This window comes from Dermacentor silvarum, chromosome 2 (assembly GCF_013339745.2).
Source record: "Dermacentor silvarum isolate Dsil-2018 chromosome 2, BIME_Dsil_1.4, whole genome shotgun sequence".
In the NCBI taxonomy this organism is placed as follows: domain Eukaryota; kingdom Metazoa; phylum Arthropoda; class Arachnida; order Ixodida; family Ixodidae; genus Dermacentor; species Dermacentor silvarum.
The window spans coordinates 62199641-62213461 of record NC_051155.1 but is presented as its reverse complement, the minus strand read 5'-3'; positions in this window follow the sequence as shown (position 1 = coordinate 62213461).

Sequence of the window (13821 nt, the reverse complement as noted above, 5' to 3'; positions counted from 1 at the left end):
CGAGAGCTGTCGGGCTACGGGCCCGAGCTTCACGACCAGCTGCCCGGCCAGAACGCCGCCGCCGTCAACCCCTGCTGCCAAGCCGCCTGCGTTCCCGGGAATCGCCACCCTACCCGATAATCTACTACTGCTGCCCGAGGCCGGTCAGCGTCTGCGTCCGTGGGCAGAACCTGAGCTGTCGGGCTACGAGCCCGAGTGCCACGATCGGCTGCCCGACCAGAACGCCACCACCGTCGGCTCGTGCTGCGGAGCCGCCTGTCTTCTCCCACCGAGCCAGAGCTGCCACGCTCTGGTAGCCTGTACGACGTTCCGACAGCGACCTTTTCGTGAGACAAACAACGCTTCTATCGTCGTCTCCGCTTCGCCGCATCAAGACTCTAGTGCATACTCACACCCGCAGCCTGCCCGAACTTGCCCGACATCAATAAGCGTTCTAGCCACATGTGTGTTGTATTATGAGTTCTTTTTGAGTGTTTATTTTATGGGGTTTTTTTTTCGTTCTAGTTACATTAAACGTTTTGTGTGTGCGTTCCACAAACGGCTTTGTCCTCGATTGGGTTCTGGGAGGCTCCGCCTCAGAGAACCGCCAGAAAACATTAACACAGTAGAACCTGCTCATCACAAATTGGCGTCCGCGACAGGACAAAGCCGTTTGTTTGGATTTTCTTGTCGATTATAACAGCTTGAAACCATGGCTAGCACGCGAGAGCTGTTAGCTTTAGCGGAACGCATGGGGCTGGAGGGAGCAGAGCTAACAGCGTGGTTAGACAAGCACGAGGCGCGAGCGCGAGAAGAACGCGCTGCGGAGCGAAAAGAAAGGGCCGCCGAACGAGAAGCGAGAAAAGATCAGCTTGAGCGCGAGGCACGTATTTTGCAGTTGCGTCTCAAGGTCGCAGAGGCGGAAAGGGCACGTTCACTGATAGAGATCCGCGAGCTGGAGTCGTATACAAGCTCTATTGATCAAGCGTTTCACACGGGCTCCAGACTCGGGGGTTCGAAATCTCTGTTTAGTGATTACCCCGAACACCCTCACGGGGTTTTGTTAGGAAAAGGCACTAAACAAGAGGGCAGCAGAGAAATGAGCAGAAAACGGACCAGCCTAGGTCCTGGCGTGAACCTCAGGGACGCTGAGGATAGATCTGTGGGCAAGGAGCAGGCAACTATCGGTGAAATCGAGGCACCCATGCGCAGCTGTGCCAATAAAAGCACGTTGGATAAAGAGGCACAAATGCCTTCAAAACGCCCGACGGACTGGGCAATGGTGCGCATTGGCAGTGGCCTCAGAGAGGACACCACCAGCAAAGAGGTACGCTTGCGAACCAGTGCAATTGAAAGCGCATCGCATAAAGAGGCACAGATGCCTCTAGAAAGCCCGACTGATTGGGCAAAGGCTCGCAAAGCCAATGACCTCGAAGAGTGCGAGGCGAGCGATGAAATGCTCTCCCACTCTTCCGGTGTACCACTTGCGGTGGTGATAAGTGGCCTCAATAGGTTTGAGGACCACTCGAATACCTCACCTCATGTGAGGATAAGCTCGCCTGCCTGCGTCTCTGAAGACCTGATAGGTCATTGTGCGATAGATATGAGTAAAGAGATACTCAGCAAGAAGACAGGTACCGAGGTTCTCGGAGGAAGGAGCAGAGCAGACTCAAAAGAGTCATGTGACTTACAGTGCAAGCCACTGTGCAGGTTAGCAGTTAGTGACGACGTATGTATGCAAAGTCAACATGATGGCCTGCTTGCAACAGATGTCGGTAAACGAAAGTGGGCCTCCGCTAAAGAGCACACGTCGGAGGTATCTGCAACAGGTGCGAGAGAATGCAAAGGTGACATATCGACCTTGCATCTTCCCATGACAAAGGAAACAGAGCAGTCATCTCTTTAGTTCGGCGAGTTAATTTCCGCTAAGATACGGGATAAATGTTTGCACGACCAGATAGAGTTAGACGATTCAACTAAACGTCCGAGTCGGGTCTTTCGGAAGAACAGAGGCGTGCTATTTCGAAAACACGTCGCTATGGCACCACTGGTATCCTCTAGAACACAGAAGAGACGCGCGGTTCGTCTCATCTGGGACGCAATAACTTAAGAAGGCGATTGAATAGCCGGTTGCCATATCAAGATTTCGACCTTGGACAGAAACGTATTCGTTGTGAATAGAGGACTTGGTCTGCAACTTTGAATTATTTGAAGTGGTTTTTTTTGTGAGTTTTATGCTGTGTATGGTCAGTGAACTTTCCCGGCTGAACAGTGAACGCCCAATGACTGTTGTGTTTTGAGCATAAGTGTGAAAGGTGTCGCGCACTGACCGGCAGTTTTTCCTGTGGGAAAACTTGTCCCAAAAAGGGGCTTATGTGATGTGTGGTGCGCGACGGTGATATTTGTGGGTGTGCGACAAGGTGCGGTACATTCAAACAAGAAGCAGACGACAAGGAGAGCACGCGCCGCTCTACCGCGCCGCGCCGAAAACGACGACACCGAAGACCGCCCGGCGCGTGAACACGTGGCACAAGAAAAGAAATCAAAAGAAAAAAGCCAATCCAATCACAAAAGAACACGGAGCCTCGAGCAGCAATGAGAAATCGGTGAATCGACCAGAGCAGCAGAAAAAGGAGCCGCGCTGGCAGTAGGGGGAAGAGTTCCAGAAGCGACACCAGGACAAGGTCGGCCACCGGATCGGGAGCTGAAGACGGCCGTCGGGTTCCGGACCCGAGCCACCAGGACTTCACCCGGCCGGGGCCTCCTGCCAACCCATTCCTGGGAGTCGCCACTCTTCCTGATCGTAAACAGCTGCCCGAGGCCGGCAAGCGACTGCGCCCGTGGGCAGGACGAGAGCTGTCGGGCTACGGGCCCGAGCTCCACGACCAGCTGCCCGGCCAGAACGCCGCCGCCGTCAACCCCTGCTGCCAAGCCACCTGCGTTCCCGGGAATCGCCACCCTACCCGATAATCTACTACTGCTGCCCGAGGCCGGTGAGCGTCTGCGTCCGTGGGCAGAACCTGAGCTGTCGGGCTACGAGCCCGAGTGCCACGATCGGCTGCCCGACCAGAACGCCACCACCGTCGGCTCGTGCTGCCGAGCCGCCTGTCTTCTCCCACCGAGCCAGAGCTGCCACGCTCTGGTAGCCTGTACAACGTTCCGACAGCGACCTTTTGGTGAGACAAACAACGCTTCTATCGTCGTCTCCGCTTCGCCGCATCAAGACTCTAGTGCATACTCACACCCGCAGCCTGCCCGAACTTGCCCGACATCAGTAAGCGTTCTAGCCACATGTGTGTTGTATTATGAGTTCTTTTTGAGTGTTTATTTTATGGGGTTTTTTTTCGTTCTAGTTACATTAAACGTTTTGTGTGTGCGTTCCACAAACGGCTTTGTCCTCGATTGGGTTCTGGGAGGCTCCGCCTCAGAGAACCGCCAGAAAACATTAACACAATAGAACCTGCTCATCACAGTCCTACCCCGAGAAAGAGGCAATAACTGTATGATGCTTCATAGATTCATAAAAAATCTTCGCCCCTTCTACTCCATGGTATCCCTAACCGTCCCGTTTGCCATCCACTGTGTTTGCTAGAATGTGCCCTTGTGGTTAACGAGATGTGCATTGTGCGGATACTGAGGACGTCAATGAAGACAAGTTGGTAGTAAAACACGTGTTTATTGAGCATCAGAAACTTCACCGATCAATTTTTTGCAAGTAAGCAGAGTAACCTTGTGATCGCTGTGGTATACTGCAAGGGGTTCGGTCATTACGGGTGATGGTTATTACAGTCATCATTACTGATGAGGGGCAAGTTGTTGACAGACAGAAAGACAGAGAGACAGAAACTTTATTTACATCATTAAGATGATGATGGGGACGTAGACAAAAAGCCTTTCACAGGCTTGACGAGGGTCTACGCCCCCTACAAAAAACTTGGCTTAGAGGAGCATAGATAGATAATAACTGTAAAGTGGCCAATAATGCAGCGACAGCAAAACTAAAAAAAAGAAAAAAAAAGCATCTTACAACTTGCTCTCAAAGGTTGATTTACACGCGAAAGCAAACAAAACAAAAATCACTCTTCTATAGGGCATTGCATGAATTTAGTAGAGAGGGTAGTCGATAAGAAATCATTTGTCGACCATAATTCGTACGTGTTTTTGGTATAAACCAATCACCAGCGGCTCGGGAATCGTATATGTACAGTCGGGCGCGATATGAAGGTGATCGCGCGAGCGTCGACCAAGAGCGAGAACAGCGCCAAGGCCCAGAATTCAGTTTTGAGGAGAGGGAAGTACTAGGCATGTCTCCCTCACTCTTTTTGCTGTTCCTTAAGCAGCGGTCACTCCCGCCCGAGGAAAGTGCTTTTTCAGTGATTTTTTTTCTTTACTGGCTTCAAGCAAAGGCGGGGACGGAGGCGGGGACCATTTTCTTGCGAAATGAGATTCGGGGTCGCATCAGCATCGCAGCAGTTATACTCTTCAGCGTAAACCCTTTACGAAATTTCATTGGTTGTAGAAATCAGTGAAATGACGCAATGCCTATTTTTTGTAAAACATCGCACATCAAATAAATGAAGCGAAGCCAAGGATCGCCTTTAGTAGAACTTTCCCACCAACGTTGTTATCATCCTGAAAGATAAGAGCCCACCAAGTTATGATTGATCGCAACAACTGGGAAGGTAAAAATAGAGAGAAAGAGCGGTGAGTTCGCCATGGGGGTGATTGTCGCAGCATGGAACAGCTAACGAAGGAGAGAAGAGCGTGAAATCTTGATTTTTTTATTTCCTAAACGTGCCGCTAGGGCCCTGGTACGCTTGGCCGGTCGACGCTCGCGCGATCACCTTCATATCGCGCCCGACTGTACGTTTTATGTATTAAATTGGATAGCTTAACAATAAAGGCATTTTGCCTAATGCTAAATTTATATCTTTTAAGCAGCACATTATTGTACAATTCTGTTATGGGTATTATGTTAAGTGCTTCAAAAATAGGTCGAACAACAAACGCTTGCTTGAGTTCAATGTCTCGAGTTTGCTCGGCGGCGTGGTTAGCAGCATCCGCCCGCCATTTCCGCTTGCGATTCTTCAAAATAATTGGTTCAAAAGTAAATCTGTCCGTCACGTAAGACAATTAATGTCTCATCCCCGTTATGCAATGGCTGAGGTAAATGCGGCCTCCCCATTACGATGACAGAAGAGAAGTGAAATTATACGCTGGAATGATGAGCGGCAAAGGAGTCAGCTGTGGAAGAAGAGGACGACGACGAACGCCGGAGCAATGCATGCACGAGCGCGTTCGCGCGGTTGCGCAGAGGAGCGCCAACGTGCCAGCTGAGGAAGAAGACGATGACGCTCGAGCCATTGCTGATGATGACAGTTTCTGCGAACAGACGCGGACGTTTAGGCTAGACATCGACAAGTTGCAAAAAGCGAATTCTCGCGCTGTTAATGTTCCGCAATTCTTTCAGATGTAAAAATCATAAAAAACTGGTGTGTACTTACAAACATGTTGAGCGCAACAAATGTAGCTGTCACTGAACATATCTCAGGGAAAGCATAACAAAAAGACCACTTCAATGTTTCTTCACAGATAGAGGTTTTCTTCCTTCATAGCAAACATTTCGGCTAAATCTGTCAACATGCTTTTTTTCTTCTTGTTATCACATGAGGAGGCATTTCACAGGGACTAGATAATTACTAATTATTTGGTAAGCGGTTATAAACTATTCGTTACTCGTCCAATGTGTTCGGCAATTAACCGCTTCACTTCGCAAATGTAATTCCATGCGGTTTACTTGTTTGCTTCTTGGTATTGCTTTCTTCCCAGTCTGAATTGTTTTGCTTTTATCGGTGTGTTTTTATTTCAAAGCCTCGCAGTTGCTTTCTTTAAGGTGTCTTTTGAGTACCATTTGTTGAGTTCCCAATACTTTTCTGTACTTATACTATATTCACTTTGGTTTCTGTTCATGTAGTAATTGCACAGGTCCATTTAAATATTCATATTTTCGTTGTGATGTCCGGTTCTTTAACTTCTTCAATACATGCATTTATAATTTTTTTCCCGACTGTACGGATGAAATGTAAGGTAGGTTATGTGAGATACAGACCCGGTAGTCACTGCAACATGGAGTTTCGCCTTCACATCTTAGATGTTGGTTAAACCTTGATTTACTTTGAACAAACAGCGCCATTTACAAAGAAAATGCACTATAGGGCAACACTTGCTTGTGAATGCGAGCCCATATTTTCCGTGCAAAGTAGTCAGTCGCAGCCGATGGCCGCGACGGGTCGCGCGTAGAAGACACAGAGCCTACGAATGACGCAACCTGACTGGGTTGCCGGCTGTCTGGGTTGCCTAGTGTCACTTCGGAGCGGCGTCTTCGTTGCGAACCGCCTTGTCGGTCGACGACACGATTACGTGAGGGCACGCTTTGCGGCGGCTTCGCCGGTTGTAATGCGCCAGCGTTTTACGACCCGGGCGGAGCTCTACCTGCTGGCTGGATTGGTGCCATGTGCGTATGTTACGTGCCACGCGTCGGGGTGAGAAAAATACGGGCGAGAAAGTAACTGCGCTAAAGGCCCAAACACTGGCATGCGTCCGCCGGCAGGTTATGATAGTTGGTTATGAGAACATTCAATTGAAGCACCTGTAGCCCTCATAAATATAACTGAGAAAAGTTTACCAAATTTGTAGCTTGTTTACTTCTGATTCTTGTTTCTGCCTAATCTTGTCTACGGAGCACCTCAGTTGTTTTTCTAGGCTGTTTTGAAGCATCCGCACTACATCGGGAGGCCTTCACATTGAGCGGCTCGTGAATTGTTAGAAACGTTTTTCCCTGTGTAAAGGCCACGTTCTATTGTAACAGGTATCAACATGTCAAGTCTGTCTTTAACGACAATAACGAAATGAGAAAGCGTCAGATGCTACAAACTTGAGTACCGCAGGGTTTTAATAGGTTTCATTGGTCGACATTGGCCAATTCGTACTATTTAAGCACTTATTCAAATGTACGGGGGCAGCTGATTTGCATAATATCAAAAAGTAATCAGATGTATAATATATGAAGAGGCTATCTTCAAAGGTTAAGTTCAACTCTCCGCACAAAAAAATTTTAAAAAAAAACGTTTGTTGAGTGATTTTACCCTACTACGACGTTTTGATTGAGAAAGACATTCAGTTTGTTCTTTGATGCACGCAATAATTGCTGTGCGATACTATTTTATTGCCTATCACTGGACACGGTAGCCAGCGATTATTACACGTCAGATGAAATTATTAGCAAAATGCATATTATTAGGTACACAGCGTTTTATTGCGCTTTTTATTTGATAATTTAAAAAAAAATGTCATACTACGGTATAAGAATATAGCACAAAAGCTACTGCAGTGAAATTATGAGCGATTACATACTCAAACATACAATTTTATGCTACATTAATAATAATAATTAATTAATAAAATGTTTAGTGTAGTGTCCAGGAACAGTAACAGATCGCTCTTATGGGGCACCTAAAAAGGAATACGCGGTATAAAATGCACCGAGAGAACAAATGTGGTAGGTAGAACAATGTGGGACAGAGAAACAAATAGGGAAACAGAAAACGAGGAACCGTAAAAGAGAGTTACCAGCATGATTATCTACATATTGCCACGCGCCTTCAAAGGAGGGCTGACGACGTTTATTTAGAGCAGCTGGGCTCTGGATAAAACGGGCGAGTGCTAATTATTGAGCGGGGCGTTTAGCACGCGCACTTCTTTCTTCTTGCGTCTCTGCGCTTGCCCTGTTCCCACTACTACAGGTGACATTTCCCCCCTTCCTCGGAAAGAACATCGGCTCGATGCTCAAGAAGTGCTGTGGGAAAGGAAAAAAAAAGAAAAAAACAACAACAAAAAAAAGCACGCTCAATGAAGATGCTCGCGCACCGAACACAGTGAGAGCTGAGAGCTACAGCAGCGTAGCTAGAAACAATTCTCTACCTCTCTAGAAACAGAACGGTAAGCGCATTAGTTGCAAATGGGAGTGTAAAAGTCACAAACGCACAACGTAGGACTTCATGCGTACGACGTGAACTATGTCAGTGCTAGGTGGTTGTCTACACTGTCCGCACTGTCTGGAACGACTTCAAGTTCACGTCACTAATGCGGTGCAGCACTTTGTATCGGCCAAAATACCGGCTGAGCAAGTTTTCACAAAGGCCACGGCGGCGAACAGGGTCCACACCAACACTTGGTCTCCGGGACTGTAGTGCACTTGCCGGTGACGAATGTTATAGCGCCGTGCATCTGAGTGTTGCTGCTCACCGATGTGCCGCCGCGCCAACTGGCGAGCCTACTCAGCGCGCTGAGCAAATTCTTCGGCGTCAGTATAGTTAGGTTCTCGGCGTCGCGGCACGGAAGCATAGCGTCCAGCATCGTCTGTACTTCGCGGCCGTAGACGAGGCGAAATGGTGTAAACCACTTTGTTTCTTGTACGGCGGTATTGTCCGCGAAGGTCACATAAGGCAGGATACGATCCCATGTATTGTGCTGGACGTCGATGTACATAGAGATCATGTGTGTGATGGTCTTGTTTAATCTCTCCGTAAGGCCGTTGGACTGCGGATGGTAAACGGTCGTTTTTCGATGCCTGGTGTTGCTTAGTTGAAAAATTTCGCCCATGAGTTGTGCCGTGAGCGCCGTTCCTCTGTCTGTGATTACAGTGGATGGAGCACCATGACGCAATACAATGTGACCCATGAACTGCGCGACCTCAGAAGCAGTGGCTCGTGGGAGCGCCTCTGTCTTGGCATAGCGGGTTTAACAGTCAGTGGCGACAATCACCCACTTGTTGTCGTCGGTTCAGAGAGGAAAAGGCCCAAGTATTTCAAAAGCCGGCTTGGTCGAATGGCTTATGGGGTGGTTCGATGTGTTTCTATAACCCGGCGGGCTTCAGGGGTGGTGACTTTCGTCGCTGACATTCACGGCAGCCTTTAACATACTGTTTGACGCTTGCCGAAAGCCCGGGCCAGTAATACATCTCGCACACTCTAGCAAGCGTTCGTGAGGAACCGAGACGGCCAGATGTGGGCTCGTCATGGCAAGCGAAAAGAATATGGTCCCGCAAGTCTTTGGGAACTACTAGGAGGTAGGCTCGGTCATTCGGGCGGGCGTTCTTCTTGCACAGCACATTGTCTCCTAGACAGAAGGACGTCAAGACGCGACATAGATGGCGTGGTATGGTGGTTTGACGGCCCGCTAGGTGGTCGATGAGAGGTCGAATTTCAGCGTCGTCACGCTGCCATTTGACAAAGTCCGACGTAGTAAGGGCGCCTAGGGGTGCTATGCAGGATGCGCCGAGTTTCTCGTTCGCACGAGTTTTACCCGAGCTTGCTCGGTGGCAGTCAGTGACCGGAGATAGCAAGGAACGTGCAATAACAGCAGGCAAAAAGAAATGTTGAGATAAAGCAGCGTATGACAACGGGAGCGCACCCTGCGCGGCACAGTGCTTCCGCGCTTCAAGAACAGAGGACTGCGCAACAAAACACGCCAGCGCCGCGTATTATTATCAACGTATTATCGCAATTTAGCAATACCGTCACTGTCCCGCTGTCTATCTGCACACTTGCCGTGAGCCGCTTGCCACGCCTTTCTCGGGCGCGTCAAGGGCGTGCCTCCTTTTTCGAGCATTATCTTTCTATCCTCCGTCGAATGCGAACAGGGCACATGCGGTGCATTCTTGCACCTACACTTTCCCTCATTCGAATGCATTGAAATACGACAAATAAAATAACAATCATTTTATTTCTTAAAGTATCAGTTTTTCGTTTTGAATGCTATAAATTTGTGATGACAAATGGATATCCAGTGAATTATAAAATTTTTCACTTGTTTGCCGCGAGTGGCGATAGTGAGGCGAAAGCTTACAAGCGGACACATTCTAGAGGGTCGCATGCACAAGGGAGTTCATACGGTGAGCAGTCACCAGGGGCGCTGCAGTGCTATTATCGGTAAAGTCTATGCGATAATGACGTATAAAGTCAGTCATGACAATGATCTGTCCATTCTCTGTCTATTAGGGGAATGGCAACGCAGCGGTGCGGCATGGCTGTTCACCGCAGGTGCTTTCATTGAGGCGGCTATGAAGGCCGCCACTTTACCAACTGAAACGACACTCTATGCATAGAGACGGGAGCAACGGCTGTCGCTGCAAAATTGCTGTGCAGTATTCTAGGGCCTGTAGTGACGCAGCACAGTGAAAATGCACCAGTTTATCTGCGTGCGCGAAGTCCCCGCGATGCATTGCGAAGAAGAGCGTGCTGCCCAGCGACACAATTCATCGCTTGTCACCGCTTGCCCAGTGAAGGTGCCTGCGTGCGCATGTACACAGAAATTGAGCGCGTTGTTGACTCCAATATGCTTGCTGATTGCCTCTGCTGCTGAGCTAACAGCGATCGCAGGTGGATATCGTAACGACTGCGCAGCAATCACATTTTGGCGGGTGAGGGCTCTTGTTTGCAGTTAGGAAATTAGACTTCGAACGCAGGAAGGTGTTGCAATTCTTTAGTTGTTTAGTGTGCTGTGCTTCTGATGAAGAAATGCCATCGCACTGGGTGTGCTTGCGCAGACCGCTAACCGTGTTTGCGACGCTGCGGCTCCGATACATCACTGATGACAGATTAGCCATCTCAAATGACAGCTGCAATACGTTGTCGTTGGAATACACTACGCACTTCTCAGGATCGTCGTCCACCACGGCGCATCGACGCCTTGCAAGCAGCTACAGTGACGTGCCGATAATTATTGGCTGTGCGCTACGTCGCCACAATGCAGGCAACGAACGGTGTTGTGGGGCAATCACAGCCCAAGAAGATATATGCATAAACCAGCGAAAGTCGACGCTTTTTTAACACGAAAGTGTTTTATGCCGGGGTCCACCAAGACTTCACTGACGTATTTCCGTCACGGAAATACGTCAGCTTACAATGTACACGACCATAATACAAAGAAAGAAACCAGAAGAAAAAGTTCCACAAACATGAAAAATTTGGAAATCGAACCCACGACCTCTCGGTCCGCGACGATAGATCGCCGAGCGTTTAACCCATTGCGCCACAAACGCATTTGCAGAGAGCTACACAGACGCGCCTTATATATCTAACACTCCTCCGTGTACCCGCGCTCTTGCTCGGGGCGGTGCCGCCGCCTACGAGCAGAAAAGAGAAGTACTGCATTATGACACTAACGCGCACCGACAGTGAACGCTTCGGTGGTCTCAGCACTACGACGCCTCGATGCCAGCATTCGAAGGGACGCTGGCATCAAGAAGCACTACCAACGCCACCTAGGTGGCGTTCACCGTACTCAGCACAGCGGAGCATGGCCTCCGCAATTAGCTCTGAAAATGTTTCTGAAGTTGATCGCGGAGGCTGCAATTACGACGCGCTGTACGCGCTGATTTGACTCGGTGACGACTCAGTTACGTGCTTTGTCTTGCGCGTTGTATTAGTGTGTCAGTTACGTGCTTCGTCTTTCGCGTTGTGCTAGCGTGTGCAGCGTAGTGCAGCTTCCATATGCACGACGGTTGCTCATGGTTGTTGTTGTTTTGTGGGGTTTTACGTGCCAAAACCAGTTCTGATTATGAGGCACGCCGTAGTGGGGGACTCCGGAAATTTGGACCACCTGGGGTTCTTTAACGTGCACCTAAATCTAAGTACACGGGTGTTTTCGCATTTCATGGTTGCTCATGGTCATCGACGTTGGTAGTCGTGATGGAGGAGACGTGCCACCAGGCGTCAGCGTGGGTGCATCAACGCCTAAGGGCGCTTTAGCCACAAAACACCAATAGACATTATATATCAATGTGCAATAAACATTACACTACTTCTGTGAAGACATGTTTCACTTTCGTGTTCTATACCGATTCCTATATAAGAGGGATCAACCACATTTTTTTTTCTTGATTGTGGTGCTCAGTACATCACCGTTGACAGTGCGTTTTGCGTGTTTTATTTCGCCGGTCAAGATTGTTAAAGGACACTAAAGAGAAACGGGAACTTCAGCTGGAATAAAAGAGGGACTTTCAGGAATGCACGAAGTTTTTGTTGGGTGCAACAATATGAGTTATTAGCGGAGAAATTCGTAAACAAAGAGCGAATATCTCTTCCTCAATTTCCCTCACCCCAGATTTATCGCTGAAGCAGTGTCGTCACACATTTCATTGCTCTCAGCGAATCAGATGACGCCATGATACGTGACCGTTTGCGTAAACGGCCGAGGCGCTGGCGGCATCATGGCTGCGTGGCCGCTGCGTTTGCGTTCGCCGCGATGGATACCGTTCCTGCCGCTGAACCTTGCAACGAAGAGATCGCTAGGGAAGCCGGATTGCATTTCAGCGATATTCAGTGAAACGGAGGGCGAAATTATCCTCTGTGCTCGAGCGGTAGGTGTTTCCGTGTGCGATGGCGGTCAGCCACCGGCCGCGCCGGCGGAAAGCAGAGCCTCGTTTTCGTCGACGGGGTGAGGCGTCCGGTCCGCCAGGCCACGATGTTCCCGACAGAACAAGCGTAGGAAGTTGCGCGCATACTCAGTATGTTTTTTTTCCTGGCTTTATTTGATGACATTCAGCACTCACCGAGCCGCCAGTTTGCTGCTTAGGGGGTTTGATGAAGACCGCATTGAGGGAACAGCTGCTCGAGAAAGGACTGACCTCTGGGACACGCCAAGATACTTTCCGAGGGCAGGATTATATACATAATCCGAGGGCGAGAAATGCAGAGAGCACACTATCGGTTTCTCTGGTTCTTTTGCCGTCTTATCATCGGCAAAGCACTGAGTCATTGCGAACGCCGGGGCTCATGGCGCGGCTCCACATGAAAGAACACAATCGCGTCAACGCTGCCGCTGTCCCTGAGCCAGCGCCCTTGGGCCGTTTATACAGCCCCCAACACTATACACACGAGGCATTTATCTGGCTGTTTCCCGCGCATTCAACGTTTTTCGAGCTACGCAACACGCAACCAAGCACTGCAACACTAGAGCGGAACAGGCGTGCGCGATGATACATGGAGCAAAAACGAAACTACGAAACTATCTCAACCGGATGTAGCGCCATGCCATTTTTTCTTACTTATTTAATTTTGCGCTAAACTTGTACTTCCTCACTTGAAGCAGCTAAAAAGTTGGCAAATGCAGTTTATGTAGGTTTAAGGTGTATTTCATTTTGTGTTTTATTAACAGCGATAAATCGCTCTCGACCAATCGCGACCGGGCTGCGTTTGTGATCTGTGACGTCACGAATGTGTAGTGCGGTAAATACGAAGGGGCGTCAGCACCTATCCTTCAGTTTTTCGCTTTTTTCTCGCTTATTAAACCTCTGTTTGCAGTAAGAATGGTATGACTGTGATCGTGAAAGGATAATCTACCATTTAAGCTCAACTTCCGGTTTCTCTTTAGTGTCCCTTTAATGCTTCTCAGTTCCGCACCACGTCGCTGTTGTCGAAAAATAAGTTAGGCGTGGCCCAAACTTCTCCCGTCAACTACATCATACAGCGCGCTACCTGCGATCTGCCCTTCATCGAATACACCTCTTATTATTATTATTATTATTATTATTATTATTATTATTATTATTATTATTATTTATTATATTATTATTATTTTCATTATCTGTCTAGCTTATCAACGCCTGACCTGAAAAGGATTCTTTTTAGTTTTCGGCTAAGTAAACCACCAGGAATAGACGGCGTATCAGTAGGCACTCTGCGCAGAAACTTCGATGTGCTTGCGAGCATCTTGCTTTTTTTAATTATTGGCTTTTTTTCTAAAAGTGTGTGACGAGTTTCTACTGCAGTTTCTACTGCA